At 42.3% G+C, this 19,250-nt stretch overlaps 1 protein-coding gene across 1 annotated transcript in view; it reads left to right on the top strand.

Annotated features, from left to right (window-relative positions):
- The first annotated feature begins 2,781 nt into the window (after positions 1–2,781).
- Positions 2,782–19,250, top strand: part of LOC124712176 (sodium-coupled monocarboxylate transporter 1-like) — a 143,452-nt gene continuing 126,983 nt past the window's right edge. The window contains exon 1 of the mRNA XM_047242471.1: positions 2,782–2,813. The gene's annotated coding sequence lies outside the window, so the exon portion shown is untranslated. The remainder of the gene's footprint in view (positions 2,814–19,250) is intronic.

The following is a 19,250-nucleotide window of genomic DNA, read 5'->3' as shown; positions in this document are numbered from 1 at the left end:
TGTGGCGAAATACTTCTCGCCCTACGGAACTGACCGATAACGCTTGGCGTCGTTCTGCATCGACGGTAATGAAACAGCAAATAGTTATGAATCATAACAGCGACTTGGGCGGCGCCCTTGATGCATGCTGTCAACACTGATGGAGTGTCTCCCTGAGTCAACATAGAAGTGGTGAGCTCACCTCCTTAGGGAACTCGACACTGTTATTTTGTTATGCAACCGACGTCCTGAAGTGAGCAAGCGAACTCTCGTACTCTCATCTAAGTAACCGGGGAGATTTTTCTGTCTTGGCATTTGCCTCAGGCCCACAGTGGCACTTCCTGCAGTGAAGGTGACAGGCAGTACATGCGCCCAGTCACCCGAGAACGCTCTCGTATATACATCGAACCGGTGGGTTCCCCTACACCATCCATGGAATAATGTGCAACCGTCTTTTTCAAAAACGCTACTAAATAAACGTATAGTTCCTTTGGTTGCGCACGACGTACGGATTCTAAAATCGGATTCGCCGCAGCTACCCTACTGTGTTTCCGAGACGCGAAACTTTATTTGTGGTAAGTTTTCTTCTAGTCATACTATATGAAATTCAATACTCTCAGGGTTTGTTGTTGCATATATAACGGGGACGTACTACTTTAGAAAGCTTACGTTATAGAGGGTCCGCAGCTCGTGGTCTCGCGGTAGCGTTCTCACTTCCCAAGCACGGGGGCTCGGGTTCGATTCCCGGCGGGGTCAAGGGCTTTCACCTGCCTCGAAATGACTGGGTGTTGTTGTGTCGTCCTCATCATCATCATTCCCATTACGGTCGGAGGAAACCAATGGCAAACCACCTCCGCTAGGACCTTGCCTAGTACGGCGGTGCGTGTCTCCTGCATCGTCCCCTTCGCTCTGTGAAGGAGTATGGGACCTCATCATCATCATCATCATCATCACGTTATAGAGGATGATCGTGTTGCTGTCTGGCTGCCTGCCGATTACAAGTGGATTATTATCGAAGTTTAATACAGACCGTATTCGGGAGAGTAAGAATTACTCGAAACCCAAATGGTCTTACACGGTAATTTTCTGTACAGTTTAAAGAAGAGTCTTGCCAGAGAACGTATACAGAATTCTTAGTTGCAAAAACGAGAAGAAATGTGTAATATTCACAAATACTGAATCATCCTCGTCTTTTTGATGCTATTGTTCTGTTTGCCTTTACTGTAGTTAAACGTTAACCGCTAATGTAGCAAATGTGTACAGAAACATAGGAAGAAGACGTGACAATCAGTGATAGGGATAAAATAACGTAAAATCGATACACAAAGTTGGACAGCTGAAGACATGAAGATTCGACTACAAATAGCCTGGTGAACTTTTCGTAATCTAAATAGAATTTTCGTAACGAGGTTTTCCAAGCGGCTGAGACACGAAGTGGAGAATCAGCAAGTAGTTTGACTTTTAATGATGATTACGATAATTGTTGGTTTAAATAGACTGAACTTCGAAGATCATCAGTCTCTCACTCAACCCATCAGAAAAGCTTACGTTATAGAGGGTCTGCAGCTCGTGGTCTCGCGGTAGCGTTCTCGCTTCCCAAGCACGGGGGCTCGGGTTCGATTCCCGGCGGGGTAAAGGGCTTTCACCTGCCTCGAGCAGGCATAGCTGCTATCGCTCTAACTCACAATGAAGCACGCTATGCAGAATAGTTAGAGAAATTTGACCAGCTGCCTCTCCAGTTCGTTGCTTTAGTTGTGCTATTCTGATAATCTTCAGCAGTGGGCGAAGTCTCTCAAAAGAAGGGGACAACTAAGGCAAAAACTGACGATGCCCCATCCGGATGGAGAATAATTGTGTTGGATCCCCAAATATATTTACGTCTGAAGTACATCTCATGTTCAAGTGTCAGTGCGTTTTCAGTTGGAGAGGATGGGTGGGAATGAATAACCAAGATATCAAAGTTTTAGCATGTTGGTCGCTGTCACCAAGTACTCTCAAAGGGCAAAAATAGAATATGATTGTAAAACCAAATAATTTTGAAGATCAACGATAAACATACAAATGTATTCTTGTGTAATAATGCTTGAACAACAAAAATTATATATGAATCCAAAAGCATAATTTTCTTTACTCTTAAAATGAGGATATCTATAAAAGATAAACGTGAAGTCCTTAAACATTTCCGGGGAAAAGCAAATTTATTAAGAGTGTGCGACTCTTATGCAACACGTATGACAATAGAACCTCAAAGCAGTTCATCCCCAGCTCCAGGCATAGCTGCTATCGCTCTAACTCACAATGAAGCACGCTATGCAGAATAGTTAGAGAAATTTGACCAGCTGCATCTCCAGTTCGTTGCTTCAGTTGTGCTATTCTGATAATCTTCAACTACTTTACTTTAGCCTTGATACACCTCCACGCAAAGAAATCCCATGGCTTCATGTCCGACGAGGGGTCATAAGTCTTTGAGTACCACGTCCAATACATCTACAAGCAAAAACTCTGCATCCAGGTAATTGAGGACAACTAACTTAAGGTGCGACATAAAGTCAGGTGTGTTCTGATGCCGGTGGATGACACACGTGACTTCATACTTTGTATAGAGACTTCTGTGCTGATATTTTAATGATGAACTGTGTCCTTACAGCCCAATAAATAAAAATTCCTGATCAGCGAGTGACCAGTTCTTCGTGCGACTTCAGCAGTGGGCGAAGTCTGTCAAAAGAAAGGGACAACTAAGGCAAAAACTGACGATGCCCCATCCGGATGGAGAATAACTGTGTGGATCCCAACTGTACCAACTGTGGCTCCACAAACGTTCCCAACATGTGGAGGTATGTGCCTCCGGTAATCATTTTCTCTGCAATCAAAGAGAGGTCCAGAAACGGTAGTCTGTCATACCTAGCAGTGCTTCTGGGTGCTTGTTCGCCGATATTTTGCAATGTGAATATTTACGGGCCAGCAAATTTGGAGTGTTATTTGATCACTGTAAAAATAATGTTCCATGAGATTATTTTCCATTGCCTGTAACGAATCGTAACAAGCAGCCTGTAGGATTCCACAATCCTCATCTTCAAGCCTACGCGGAACTTGGAAGAGATAGGAGAGTTCCTTCAACGTGTATCACAGGGCTTTTCAGACTGTGGATTGAGCAATACGTAGTTCCATACTCTCTCTTCTGGTAGATGCGGAGGTAGTTCGTCCAGACGCATCCGCCATGCGTCCCATCGGTTCCAGAGTTATAGACGGCCTCCTTGGTGGTCACTGTAATTTTGAATTTGTTTACAAAATTCTTGATTGCTGAACTTGTGGGACGTGGTATTCAAAATTTTACGGGCGAAATCATCTCGCAGTTCTTCGTATGTCTTTCTAACCAAACTATTATGAAGAACAGTATTTAATCCTTCTGCCAGATCACCTCCAGCAAAAATCGATGTAGCTGTGTCATTACAGAAATGAGTAGAGACTGTGCTGAACCTGTATACAACAGTTATGTGCGTTTCTTTCAACGTTGCTCAATTCGTTAACACTCTAAGTTATTTCTTTTATCACAGGACTAGCGGAACACAAGAGAAATTTTTAAAACTAAACCAAAAGCTTGTGACTTGTGACTAGAACTTGAAAACAACTGTCGATCGAAGTTAGCTAGTACCACAGAATATAAATAGATTACGCACTGCTTGGGCCATGCTCTCGTTCATAAAATTGCGAATGTAGTCATTCCACATCTGTTCGTATGTCTTACAAGCCAGACTGTCATAAACAACAGCCGTTCGTCCTTCAAACATATTCAGAGTGTGGGCCCCCAAAAGAAGAATATTTTAAAAACAAAATGCTGTTTTTTAAAGTGTTTTGTTTTGAGAGCTCTGTTCAACCATACTAATTATATTCCGACATAGAACTTGCATGGAAACTACAACAACGCTTTCGCCACTTTCTAATAAATTGATGTCAAATTAGGCTTTTCAGAAAAATTCTCCTTCAGAACTTTGCCAAAAACGCGTTCTTCCTCAAAAATCTCGGGAACATCATTTTCTCCTGTACAGGTCCCCTTTTTAATTGTGCGGAAAACTTTGAAAGTAATTGCTTTCAGCGTTCGTTTTGATATTTTTACAACACATTTTTTACACAGTAGACAGGTTTAGCTGAGTGCTTTTAGCCTTAAATTTTGTACACTGTAATGCAATAAATAGCAAATGTTATTGTATCTGATATGGTTTAATTTAATAATAATGGTTCGGTTCATTGGATTTCCAGTACTTGAAAATAATTACGTAATTTGTTAACCTCGGCTGAGGCTACAGTCATGCAGCACACCACAATTAGGTTTTAGTGCCCAAACACCTATTTACATTTTAACACTTCTCATTTTATCAGTGACTTACTCTATAAAGAGCGATAAAAACATTAAAGTCTGCAGTTTCTTGTTGTCCTTTCTGAAGACTTAAAAATCGATCATTATAATGAGCTTCTGGGTTAATTGAGTTACAGTTGACTCTCCGACGTTTCCAGACGCATTGCGCATGAGAGTCACCTTGGAGTTTGGAAGAGTAGGACAGAAATCTGACTTGTTAATGTTTTGAGTCGAGGTGCGGTGTGTCATCATATGGCCCGTATACTACCCACAAACCTACACAAAATTTTAATCAACTTAGAGTGTTTGACCAGTCAGATACCCAAATTTTCAATGTTCTGTTACACTGTATTTATAAACGAAGACATACAAAAAAAGATGTATTATTATTTAGTGACGCTAGATAAAGTATGCTGTCAGGGTTTCACGACTCTTTACATTTAGATGTTTCATTGTTCGTGCATCTACAGTCTGAGAGCGTGCAGAGTGACGCAGCCTTGCGTTGATATTATCCACTTAATAATGCAAACAGAAAAAAGCACTTTTCACCAGAGCATAAATTAGGACGCCCGTAAACCATCAGGAAACACAATGAAGCAACAAATCATTGTTCCAGTCGTATCTCACGGCCACCCGCGCCGCTGTCTGATACCTTTCTTCTGCGTCCTTTCAGGGTTACTGATAAGCAACCATGTGCTGAGTTCTTGCCGAGTGATGCGGACGGCTTGGGAACGGTACACAGTCATGTCAACGATTATCGACGGCTTGCCGCGAAGAAACACTCGATTATGCTTGGCAAAGAAAGTAATGAAGAAGAGGCCTTGTTTGATTTACTGTTGGAGGCCGGAACATTAGAACATTAGGTTATTATCTACTTAGGTTATTAACTACTTGATTAATTTTCGGCTTATTGGTGAAACAATGCGTGTCGGAAAGAAATCGATAGACTCTAGTTGGCCATCACACCGGTGGATCTAGCACACTGACCGAATGGACAATACGCCGTCGAAAGTGACATCATTGTCTGTTAAGAGAGAATCTTCCGTCTTAATGGTATTTATTAAACTCTGGACGGCTTTTAAAAGGGCTTCCACATGGCTTTATTTAAACTGGCGGTGTTCCGAGTGCTGTAATTCGGGCTGTATACGTCGTAGGACGCTGAGACATCGTACGCATGTTTATTAATCAGTGGCCTCGTGGATTGTGCTAAAAAATAATAGTTCCACTCTCTGCCACCAGTTGAAAATATGGAGCCGAAGCAGTCTGAATGTGAAATGTTTCCTGTCTCAAGGCCAGTGTGCTGTTTGTCGCTTGGAGACGAGTGTTGATTATTTTTGTGAATTGATTGTTGATGTATAGGAATAAGACATTGTTGATTTTTTATGAAGTGATTGTTGATGTATAGAAATAAGACGGTTAAAGTTTTGTGTTCGAAACGTAATGGGTATTGAGAAGAAATACAATGCACTGCTAGAAAGTTGTTTTATCAGCAACAGCAGTGCTGCACTGCTCGAATATCGTCGATAGAAAAAGCTGAGAAGAAGTCCCATGTCAATAAATGAGTTAAATACAAGAAACTTGAAGAGACAGACGAGGGAGAGGAAAGCGCCCCATTCACATGGCAGTTGTTGATGCGAAGCTGCTGCAGCTATATCTGCCCGCGCAGTACATGCCTCATATTCTGCAGCCAGTGTTCCAGCTCTTTCACAGGAACTGTCTCTCCTGTAGTCAACAGTTAAACAGATTCAGAATGTGCATCACATTAAGCCCGAAGATGAGTTACAACGCCGAGACTTTGGCCTACGTCTTTTGGCTCGCATGGAAGTGGATGACGTGTGGCTGGGGAATATTATTTGTACGGGCGAGGCTCGTTTAACTCTGCAAGGTGCCTTGAATGCACACAACTGTCGCATATGGGGTTCCACTCTGCTACTTGCTGTGCAGGAACATCCACTGTACTCAGCTTACGTGGTGTGGCTTCAGAAACTCCTTCATTATGGGTCCGTTTCTCTTCAAGGAGATGACCCCTAGTGGGCCTGTTAGCTATACACTGGCACTGCGCGTTAGAAGGACTTCTTTGTGCAACACGCGACTCCAGCTTTGCAAGAACGCAACTGTGTCCACACCACTGTATTTATGCAGTACAGGGCAACATCACGTATCGCATGTGTGGTGCTCAAAATCCCCCCGACCTACGTCCTTGTAACTTCTGGTTATGGAAATATCTGGATGGATGTATTCGGAGTCTTCCTGATTACACGGGATATCCTGTGAGGAACTATCAGCCGTGCCACATTACACATCCAGCGGGTTGCTGAGAAGGGAGACCACCCTGAACAATGGTGTAACTTGTGACCATATCTTAATAAACGTGCCAGGTCTAGCATTATCATGAGTCTCATCCACTTCCTCTGCACCCACGCCACGTTCTGGCTGGCTACAGTGTCATATTTTCGTCTGGTGGCACAAAGGGGAAATGTTATCTTTTAGGCTTACTCCTCTAGCGCACAGATTAATAAGCATACCTACATGTTTCAGTGCCATTCAATACACATAGCCCGCACTACAGCACTAGGAACAATGTCAGCTTAATTATAACCAAGCTGTATGTTGGACTTTTTACAGCCTTGAACGAATACAGCACTCATTATTCGGTTAAAGCTTCTGGTTTTGTGCTGAAATAAATGTTGCCCAATGTGAGTACAGAGGCAACCTTGATTGCATGCAGTTCAGGGGGTCACTTCAAGCGCTACTCTAAAATGGGTAGTGTCATGGTGTGGACTCTGCTGTTATTACCGATCTTCGTCACTTATGATCGACGATCTCACATTGTCTAAGCGTGAGTTTGTCGTGAATTCGTATAGCAGCATGTTGATACTTCCTGTTATGAGCACTTTTTTACTATCCATAGCTGCTTTTATGTACACGTGTTTGACGCCGCAAACTGCTCCTCGATAATTTGAAATAATGAGGAGGACGTTTTGTAGTAACTATGGCATACTTTAAGACACACTTTCCTGCGATATATATTCGCTCGAACAGCTGCGTGTCACCTTTGTACATTCAAAATCGGCTTTTAACTGTGGTTTCTTGGTGCAATGTTGTGTATTGTATTAATTACGCGAAACACATTTTTAGCCTTGTTGAACTCACTTCATAGTTACTGTATGGCATAGATTTCGTGTGATAAGCCAGTCTTCTAGTAGACAACTGATGCCAAATATGAGTATCAAGCAAAGATAAACATGTCAACTCTTTAGTGTATCAATTCTTAGCTTCAGTAATAAAATGTTGATATTTGTTGACTATTTTGACGCAGTTAAATATATATTTTAGAAAATTCATTACGACAGCATTTACAACAGTTATGAATATTACATTGAAATAAAGTTATGTGCACAGGAATTGGAATTTGATTCATTTACTATTTATGAATGAAGGCATCCAGCCGGCCGGAGTGGCCGTGCGGTTCTAGGCGCTACAGTCTGGAGCCGAGCGACTGCTACGGTCGCAGGTTCGAATCCTACCTCGGGCATGGATGTGTGTAATGTCCTTAGGTTAGTTAGGTTTAATTAGTTCTAAGTTCTAGGCGACTGATGATCTCAGAAGTTAAGTCGCATAATGCTCAGAGCCATTTGAACCATTTGAGCCAAGGCATCCAGATTCTTCACCTGTCTAATACATAACAGATGTAGAAGACTTGTACATAGAGGAAAATCGTGCAAGGCTGGCTCAGTTAGAAACATTAGACATTTACAAACGGAAGTGTGTATCCCCACATTTGTTACTGAGTCACCAAACTCATTCCCATTATACACCCCATTTGAACAATGTTATTACTCCTACACAAGAGAAGAATGTACGTTCATTCATAAATAGATAATCACATAAATTCCCTTCCCTGAGCTTCTCTACAATATAAACAAGTAACTGTCAAAATTGTCAACAGACATAATTTTTATAGTTTAAACCAAGAATCGACAGGCTAAGAAGTTGAAAAGGTTAACTGTCCTTATTTACCATCTTTGGGATCAGTTGTGTACTAGAAAATGGGTTTGTAACCCGAAACCTTGGTCGTACAGTAACGGTAAAGACTATGAAACTGTGACCAAAAGTGCTTCGTTTACTTAAAACAGCAAAAGAATTAGACTGTTCGTATTTCAGCAATAAATAGTTGTTGAAAACGGTTGTGTAATGAACAAAAGTATATTTTCACAACCCTTTATTGGATGTCAATGATAGACCCATAAGCGTTAGACCAAAAGAATACGTAGAGACCATAGAGGTTTGTATTGTTCGTGAGCTGACATAATATCAATTCAATGAAAGTTGAAAAGGACTTAAGTATGTTCTCAATTTATCTTAAAGCTGCATGTACGTTGCTTCTCTACATTTTTCCTGGAGCGTCTCGTACATGCGACGAAAAGCATGCATCGAGTATTGACACCTCTTGTGCCTTATCTATTGATTCTATTTTTGGTTTTGCTAATATTATGAACATACATGTTGATCAGAAGAAAATTTCAGTTCCTGATCTTTTATTGCCTTTGGAGCTCGGATTAATATATTCAGAATGAGAAACAAGAGACTGAATACAATTTTTTGCAGTTACTCGTGAAAGTTTTTCTTATTCCAATCATTTGTGTTCCTGCTGTTTTATGATGAGCTCTGTATGCAGCTGTTCACTTGCAGGCCTGTGGTTCCTGCGTTCGTACACTTGGCTGATGAGTGTATAATACGAGAGAAATGGCTGCGCTATCCTCATTTCCACTGAGATTATAAACCAAGAAACAAGGTATTTGATACATAATCGCCTTTACTTTAACAAATGGCGTTCCGCTCACTGCAGATCCCTCTGGTTTGAGGCACATGTCCTCTCGCTGCAGCGTCTTGAAGCTGCCTGACCGTCGTGAATAAAATAACCCAATGAACCGGGTAGAACCTAAGTGCGACATTAGCTGCCGCCAACAGTGGTCTAAAGTGATTGAAACTTTTTTCAATCTTCTGGTTGGTTTGATGAGATCCGCCATGAATTTATCTCCTCTGCCACCCTCTTCATCTCAGAGTAGCACTTGCAACCTGCATCCTCAATTATTTGCTGAACGTATCCCTGTCTCTGTCTTCCTCTACAGCTTTCACCCTTTGTAGCTCCCTTCAGTACCATGTTGTCTTAACAGATGTCCTATCATTATTCTAGCCCTTCTTCTTGTCAGTGTTTTCCATATATTACCTTCCTCGTAGATTCTACGGACAGCCTCCTCACTCTTTATCTTTTAGACCAGACAAATTTTCAATATTCTACAGTAGCAACGCATCTCAAACGCTTCGATTCTCCTTCTTTCATGGTTTTTCTCAAATTCCATGTTCCACAACGATACGATGTTGTGCTCCAAACGTATTTTTCCAGAAATTTCTTCTTCAAGTTAATTTATATAACTTACAAGTTTGTTTGCTGGTTCTACAGCCTTATCTTCACAATAAATGTGATTTTTATCACTAAACGTTGCTTGTAGTATTGTTTTCGTCTCATGAAGTATGCAGATGCTCATGACGCAGTAATAAACTCAAATATTAATATATGTTGAGATTCAAATTCGGGGAACTTGCGTTCTATTTATCGGTGGATTTACTATATGATAATAATAATTACCGCTTGAAATGCAATAGAAGTGTGGGACCGTGTTAAAAGCTCGTTGTCTACGTCGGCCTCTAGGGTAAGGGGACACACCAGTCGAATTGCCGAATTACTGTTCAGCTCACTTACTGGAAATGGAATGAACAGCAGTGTCTGTCGAAATAAGAGCATAAATAGTATATTAGACATCCAGTCACAGATCTTAATTATTAATCAGCCTTGGCTACAATTTACTATGAAAAGTTTGTTTCGGACATACTTAAATTCCGTGGGTGCGATAACAGATTGATCGGGGAACTCCTTTCAGAGTTTACTAAGTCTTGAGCACCGCGTTACAGTTCAGAGTCCGCAGCTCGTGGTCGTGCGGTAGCGCTCTCGCTTCCCGCGCCCGGGTTCCCGGGTTCGATTCCCGGCGGGGTTAGGGATATTCTCTGCCTCGTGATGACTGGGTGTTGTGTGATGTCCTTAGGTTAGTTAGGTTTAAGTAGTTCTAAGTTCTAGGGGACTAATGACCATAGATGTTAAGTCCCACAGTGCTCAGAACCATTTTTACAGTTCAGAGTTAAAGTCCATCAAATCAATTGTGTAAACTTTTCCGAGTGAAGAACTCATGAAGAAATTTTGTGTCATTATGTCATTAGTCCTATTGCAAGAAAAATTTCAAACTGTTTCCTTAGCGACTGACGCGCCACACATCCACATAAGTCTTATCTCTACTAAAACATAAAACCGACATTCGACAGCTACTATGGTCGCTGCCCTTAATTAGCCCTCCATCTACTGTTGAAAACCTCCCAAAATGGATTACTGTACATGTTACAAATAAAACTATGCATGTAAACATATCACACAACTAGAATTGTAGATATACAGATACGTATTAACCTACACTGCCGGTACAGTTAACATTTATTCAAATGATTTTTGTGCAAATCTTTTCTCGTCAGAATCGACAGTTCATTTATTACTCAAACTGAATTGAGGTAATGAAAAAGGCTTTTTATCGATCTTCGGTGGCGTTTGTTAGTTTGATCTTATTGACACCGCCAGAGGTACATGGATACCAGAGAGGCGGCTGAGGGGCGTGGCAGAGGGCGGCTCACGGCTGCACAGAGACGCTGCGGCGGTTTCTGAGCTTTTGCCTCAGGCGGTTTCGTCACTCCACCTTATTGCGGACGCACCTCGTTGCCCGTGGCCCAGTTGCGACGGCAACGGCGAGGTACGCTAGGCCAGTAGTGAACTCTTTGACGACGACTGCGCGCCGGCTGCCGGTGACAAGTGACTCGCACCACGCCGACCTGCTCCGCGCGACGGCGAATACTGGTGTGCAGATGTTGTCTACAGCAGCCGGCACGAGACCAGCTGCCACCTGGCAGGAATCGAACGTACTGCGGGAAGGCGTGGTCTTGCCCACTGCTGGCTGGCTCCAGGTCCTTGGCGAACTCAGAGGGTCGAACCATAGTCTGGAACTGAGGTCCTCCGTTGGCAGCTTCATCTCGTCACCCATGCAGCACAGCACAGTCGCCCAAGAGAGCTGTGACACTAACTACTTGCCCCCCTACATTTATGCTGGCCAGTGCACTTATGTTTTGTCAATGCGTCTCTTCAAGTCACGTAAAGACACATATTAGTTTGCGCCATTGCGCTGGTATCGGTGGCGGTTTGCGGCTGGAGTTACTCGCACTTTCAATAAGCTCGCCGTTTCGACAACACCTGCGCCCATGTCGGCCCATCATAGTTTGCTACTTCGCAATGCACGAAGTCACTGACAACAAGCCCGCGCCTGGTTTACGGGTACGGGTGCAATATACTGCTACAAATTCGCACTAAAGCGGTGACGCCGCTACATTACTAATTTTTGACCATAAGAGAATGTAGGTATGTTCAATCGTCGCTAACTAATGTACTCGTAGCAGTCGGTCTACAGAGCAGGTATTTATACAGACGCACACCTGTTCGGTGATGAAAACCCCACACTCTAACCTATCGGATCACCTTCTGCTCTCCTGCCAGGGTAGGTTTACTTCGTGGGCGATAAATCACGCCAGTAGAAGAAACACAGATTTCGTCTGATATAATCTGACGGCTCTGATACGTTACAGTAATATTCGTGATTGTTCTGCGTGCCGTTCAAAGAACCTCAGGCTAGTATTACGACCCCCTTCATTAGCAGTATACCATCCTCTGTAAGTGCGCTGGATCTTCAACATTGTTCACAGTTTCTACTGACATTACTGTTACTTCCCAAGTGCTTTACATATGATAATCTCGAGCCCCCCTCAATAAGTGCAAATTTAAAAACGAAAAAATGAATTTTGTTAGAAATGTTTTTTTTTTTTTTTTTTTTTTTTTGCAAGTGAGTTCCCAAGTTGTTCAAAATTGTTATTGTATAATAATGAGTACTCTTAGCTGGATATCCAGAAGGCAAAATAATGGAGCTCACACAAGGGAAAAGTTAACAAAAAATTGCAGTTATTTCATTGTACTGACCCACAGACTTGATTCCTCGCAAAATTTGAATAGCCTACTTCAAGTTAATGCAGTCCTGTGCCCAATTTTCTGAGGAAATATAGCAAAGTTCAAAGAAGTAATTATTCAACAGAAGAAATTAGGAAGAATATTTTAAAGTCTGTAACTAAACATTTTTCAAACCTCTAAAGAATCTTGGAAGTCTGCTTTATTTGTATTCAGTTATATTCAGTAACGAACTAATAAACGTGAAACCTGTAGCGTGAAATTCTTGACAGTACTCGAAGCAAATACGCTGACGGAGAAAAGTCACACCACCAAAAAGTAGTTAATATAGTGAAGTGAAATTTTGGGAATATATTTGTCTAAGATAACTTATGTAAGGGATTTACATCGCTAGATAAAAGGTTAATGTAAGCGCGAGATAAACCGTCGCGTATGTGAAATGCTGGTACATTTACAACCGGTGCAACCACCAGAATGTTGAATAGAGCTGGCCGACGTGGCTGAGTGGTTCTAGGCGCTTCAGTCTGGCACCGCGTGGCCGCAACGGTCTCCGGTTCGCATCCTGCCTCGGGCATGGATGTGTGTGATGTCCTTAGGTTAGTTAGGTTTAAGTAATTCTAGGTGACTGATGACCTCAGATGTTAAGTCCCACAGTGCTCAGAGCCTTTTGAACCATTTTTTTTGTTGAGTACAGGCACACAGATGCGCATACATTGTGTTGTACAGGTGCTGGGTGTCAGTTTGTGGAGTGAAATTCCATGCCATTTGCACTTGGTCGGTCAGTACAGGAACAGTTCATGGAGTCCCAAATGTATGCGATTCGAGACAGGTCTGGTGATCAACTGACTGGGCCATAGCGACATGTCGACACTCTGTAGAGCAAGTTGGGTGACAACAACGGTAGGTGGATGAGCGTTATCCTGCTGGAAAACACCCCTGGAATGCTATACGTGAATGGTAGCACAAAGGCCCAATAATCTGACAGACGTCAAATTTTGCAGTCTAGGTGCGTGGGTTAACCACGAAAATGCTCCTGCTGTCATACGAAATCACATCCCAGACGATAACACCAAGTGTCATGCATCCTGCCCTCCAGTGAGCTCTCACTTAACTGAGGTCGTAATTGCCGTTGGCTTCGGGTCAGTGGAGTGCATGCGACAGGGGGTCTGGCCTGGAGTTTCCTTTGAAGTAATCGATTTGTAACAGTTTGCTGTTTAACTATGGTGCCAACTGCTGTTCAGACTGCTGCTACAGTTGCATTACAATGTGCCAGAGCCATACGCCGAAAACAGTTCTCTTCCCTCTTGGTAGTCCTATGTGGCCATTTGGAGCCCAGTCCTGTTGCAGCCATACATTCTCGTGACCACCGCTGCCAGCACTCATGTTCAGTGGCTACATTTCTCCAAAATCTTACAGCAGTAGCACAGAATAAACATCCAGCTTCTCATAGCCCTATTTCTCCACTTCGTTCAAGTTCAGTGAGGTGTTGATAATGGAGTCTTCGTCGCCTTAAAGGTTTTCTTGACTAACATCAACTCACCATAACGAGTCTCAAAGGTAACTAACGCTCAAGATCTTTGTAGCGTGTATTTAAAGCAAACCTGATTTCCGTCCTCATGTGGCACTACTACCGCCACTCTTATGCGACTGGCGCAAAATTTGAATTGATATCACCTTTCAGATGTAAGAACAAGCCTACTAACTATTGTTTATGACGCACAACGTCTTCTTGGTTTTGCTATTTTTTTACGTCAGTATATTTTGTCCATACAGAATGTAGGTTTATATTTTGGTACAAAGATCTTTAGCAGGACCTGGCATTAGTGATACATATCGCTACACAGTACTGATTAATTTTTGCCACACTTTCATGGTTAATTTTCATTAGGATGGGCCGTGCGGGTAGCCGTGTTGTCTAAGGCAGCTTGTCACAGTCCGCACGGCTCTCCCCCCTCCCCCCCTCTCCCCTCCCCCCATCGTAGGTTCGAGTCCTCCCTCGGGCATGGGTGTTTGTGTTGTCCTTAGCGTAAGTTAAAGTTAGATTATGTTGTGTGTAAGCTGATGGCCTCAGCAGTTTGGTCCCATAAGACCTTACCACAAAAAAAAAAGGATATATTGGCCGTATTTGCTATGACGAAAGTTTTGCGCTATTCTTGTTGAGATGGTGTTTCTCTGGTATGCTCACGGAGTCCTCTTTCTCGGCAGAAGGCAGTCAGTGAATCTCATTAAGAAGGGGATAGGCAGTTTTTGCTAAAGTAAGACTGTGGCTTGCTTCAACTTTTTGTTAAAAGAGCCAGCGTATCTACTACCCCTAAGCTTAGTACTGTAGGGAGCAGGTTGTCTGTTAAAGTGGAGGTATGTGAACTGACTGAGTGATCTGACACGATTTAATTGGAAACCCTCCAAAATAATGAATTAGGAATACAATGGTTACTAAATGAAACATAAATTACAATTAATTCAGTTTATTCTGTTTCATTGACTCATGAAGTTGTAAGGTGGCGATACAGTTTTGCCACTTAATATACTATTTTAAATATAGAAACGTTATCTACTAATCAAGTCAAGGAGTTTGATACCTTACTTCAAGTAAAGTGATACCAATTTGCACAGTACGGAGAGTAATCATTCATACATGGCCGACATGCACTCGATGCTAACAAGCATTCCCTACTTTGCACATAGTACCGCAATCACTCTTAACTTAAGCAGACGCAGGGAGTTTCCAGCCCTTGAGATAAGTAGAACATAAAAGGACGACCTTTCGCAGTGGGGAGGCAGGCACCTTTAGTGAAGCTCCAATCTGGTCGTTTATGACAGTGCACAGCTAAGAATAGGCCATTAAGGGAGCTTCTCTGAGTTGAATGGAAAGAAGCATCTTAGCATAGCAGGGATCCATGTGGTTGCGGAATTCACATTTATGAATAATGTTGAGTCACACAAAATAAAGTTAACAGTGGGTCAGAGACGACTGGATAGAACACACGTAAAAAGACCACACCTGATTGCTGTGAAAGCTTCCAGGAAAGAAATGCTTTCAGAATCACAACGGAGTGTCTTTGAAAAGCAAGAAAAACATTGTTGCTTGGTGTCTTTTTTCAAAACAGAAAGCAGGCCACAGTGGAAAGCACCTATTTTTTTAACAAATACTCGCATGTCATGTGATGAAAGCGTGAAGGACACGAAGATCCACGTGGATAGATCGTGTATGGATGGTGTCTGAGAGGACAGGAGCGATACATGAATTCTATAGGCCAGAAGGGAAATTGTTTCCGCCCCAATATGCTTCTCAAGCGTTATCGGGCCAAGAAACGACACAAGTCGTACCACAATCACAGGTGGCCGCTACAACCTGTGGTAGGGAAGGAACACACAACACAGTGGGGGAACGAAAAAATACAGGACGGTCTCATCAGAGAGAAGAGGAGAGGTCTCTTCAGACCAGGGCTGTTGGCAGAAGGGAGAGAGGTCTCTTCAGACCAGGCCTTATGTAGACAGAGCACTTCCTGTTTTGTCAGCCTAGAAGAGCTTTTCAGTGAACACTTGCGTTCACAGGGATTGAAAGTATCGTAACATATCCAGAGTGGAGATTATGAATTTGGACCTGAGTTAGTTACGTTCTGCAGAACACTTAAAGAGGGCACAGGTGTACATGTCGCTAAGCCAGAGGGAGTGGACACTGCCAGTAGTTTATCTGGGGAAAAACACTCTTTTGCGCCTCACGGAAACTCAGGGCAGTTTCCGACTGCTGATAGAGCCAAGGCCAGAATAGTATTGAGCGTTATAGTTCCGCACAGTATAGATGCGCAGCAGTCATCATACGCCACTGCCAACCACAGCAGCCTCCGATAAAGCACGGTAAATATCGCGTTTGCACAGGCGATAAGTAAAGGAGTCACTGGCAAGTGTGTGCAATTCAATTCTACTGGAGACTGGAGTTGTGTTACATATTTTTTTCTCATTACCTCGTGTTAATGCTAGCCATGTGTCGTGTGTATGTTCATAGGGCTTAAAAGTCGAGAAAGGTATCGGTAAATATACGTTATTGTCCAGATAAAATAGCATAGACAGTAGGACATATTGAAGTGCTGGGAGTGTAATTTTTGGAGGGTAAATTGTTTTGTGATCATTGTACTGTAAGTTCCGCTAGGGGTTCTTTCCTTATGTAGGAACGCGTTTGAAGGGTTGTTATGTATTCATGATTATCACGATTAATTTCGTTTATTTTGTGAATTCATTGTGAGGATTTTTCCAATTATAGAGGATTTTTCGATGTCACCAGCTATACACTTGAGCCCAATGTGAACGGTGATTTCCTAACAAAATTATTTAGTACAGGTAACAGTTGTTTGGGTGTTCTAGAGTAGAGGCTACCCCTTCCTCACAGAAGTATTTTAGGGAATGTATGACATCTGCTATTCTGATGTCTAATCAAAAAATGGTTCAAGTGGCTCTGAGGTCATGAGTCCCCTAGAACTTAGAACTACTTAAACCTAACTAACCTAAGGACATCACATACATCCATGCCCGAGGCAGGATTCGAACCTGCGACCGTAGCAGTCACGCAGTTCGGAACTGAAGCGCCTAGAACCGCTTGGCCACCGCGGCCGGCGATGTCTAATCGAGACTTCATCTGGGATCTCCTTACCTTGCAGGCCCTGGCTTCACAGGCACTTTAGTTCTGTCAAATATCTCCGTATGTGGTAGATGGTAAGGACATGCCATAACGACCGGGGAAGTACGTTAGAAAGTATTTGACCAGCAATAATAGAATTTAAATAAATCCTCAGTATTTCTTAAAAATGGAACTGGGCTAAGAATCTACTCATCGTGTAAATGAAACAAGTACAGTCATGAAGTTGCACTGTGTTTGTCGTGATATTAGTATAAGAGACAAACAACACCAAAGAAGGGAACGCATCGCATCTGAGGCCAGAGTTAAAAGCAAATGTCGTTTAAATCTAAATATAAGTCTTAGAAGAGAAGCTTAAGGTTAATGAAGTTCAGTACAAACTAAATTCCTATCTGTACTCATCGTCTCACGAATGTGGCTCGATCTAACCATAGCAAACTGTAGTTGGAGACTGAAGTGGCTTCAGATTGAGTCACTGCGTCGGTCCAACAACTCATGTTTCTACACTCTGTGTGTTGCTCTGTCTGTTACCCAATAACGCGCGTCTTACCTTTCAGTGCTGGAAAATGTCAGCTCACTCTCTTCCTTTCTCTCTCTGTGGGCGCTGCGGTGGTTCCTCGTCGACACTGTCCAGTGTCTCTCTTTAACCAACAGTTTACTTGCACAGTCAATTCTGGCAATTCTCAAGTTGCCTAAATTTTCAGTTTTTGTGAAGTCAACTATCGGCGGCTTCTGAAACTCTGAAAGGCGCCCAAAAATGTGGGTACTCACTCCATATTCTAGATATTATCAGTGAGTTCCAAGGAAACACAGATTTCAACGTTTTGTGCACAACAGCGCATTCCTAGTTCTTGATATAAACAGACCTACTTTTCTTTCTATTTTACTCTGTGAAACGTTCGTTGCTGGGGGCCTTATTCTACAGGAGATCGTATCTTTGTGGGCTGCTGTACGTCTCACACCCAAGCAAGATACTAAAAAGAGAGAATAGTGGACAGCATGACAATGACCTGTGTGCCTCCTGGCACGTCCTTCTGAGAAGTGCTGCAGGTTTCGGTCCTCTTCTTGTCTACATGACTATGCCGCTCGCCTGAGCACTGTCGCCTCATGCCACTATGATTTCAACTCCCACTTACTTTTAAATAAAGAATGCAAATTCAAATAAAAATGTAAACTACGACAAGTGACAGCTGACAACCACTAGCAATGTTATGCATTCCTCTTTTTGATTTCATTATATATTCTGGTTTTAAATATGTTATGGAACAGTTTTGAGAAAAAAACAGTATCATAAACCGCCATCCCTATTTTGTACGAACATCAAAGGACGAGACACCATCTGACCAGCGCATGAAGATTCGTTGCTTTCGCTCCACAATTTGGTGTACCCTGTTGAACTGAGTCGCGCCACCAGAGTGCTTGGTGTGAAGAAGTCGGCCATTTGCCGCGAAATTTCTCCATCCAGTAACAACTTCGTATTTGTCAAAGCGCATTTTAAACACCAAGAGTGTGAAATATCTCTATCATTCTCCCCCTTTTCTTTTCTTTTCTTTCTTTTTTTTTTAATAAAGTAAACGATATACTTGTCAGTCACATTGGTAAAAGCATTGAGTCGACCTTTTTTTTATAGTTGTAAGTTTTGGATGGAGTTCAGCGTTTCGTGGTCATTAGATTGCTACCAACGGTGAACGCACTCGTCCCGTAGCTATGGTTTGGTGCTGATGGGTACACGGTTTCCTGACTTTGGGGAAAGTAAGTGTCGCTATTGAGCTAGCTTGATCCATATCCAGAAAACCTCCATTTTTGTTAACTTTACCGTATAAATTGTGTTCCTCAATTTTGTTGTAATTTGGGGAATATTTTTGTACCGTTAACTTTGATTTTCCAAGCTGCCCAAATGAGCAGATACTGTTGAACTTTCTGATTCAGTCGTCCCCTCCTTTTGGTACCTCCTCACAGTCTTAGCATCATCTCGTAATGTTTTCTAATAATATTTACTGTGTCATTTGTCAGTTATTAGAGCAAATAAATGTCTTTGAATCTCAATCGGGACTTACATTTCATAATCCTTTACATTGTTTACAATTTTTCTGTGATTAGACGAGCCACTAAATAAAGTAATCTAGTGCACACATAAGTTTGTTGTTCTGTGACGCCAATATTAATGTGCACAG

This window comes from Schistocerca piceifrons, chromosome 8 (genome assembly GCF_021461385.2).
Source record: "Schistocerca piceifrons isolate TAMUIC-IGC-003096 chromosome 8, iqSchPice1.1, whole genome shotgun sequence".
NCBI classification, from domain to species: Eukaryota; Metazoa; Arthropoda; class Insecta; order Orthoptera; family Acrididae; genus Schistocerca; species Schistocerca piceifrons.
Note: the sequence above shows the minus strand (reverse complement) of the source record. Positions and strands in the feature narration are given on the sequence as shown.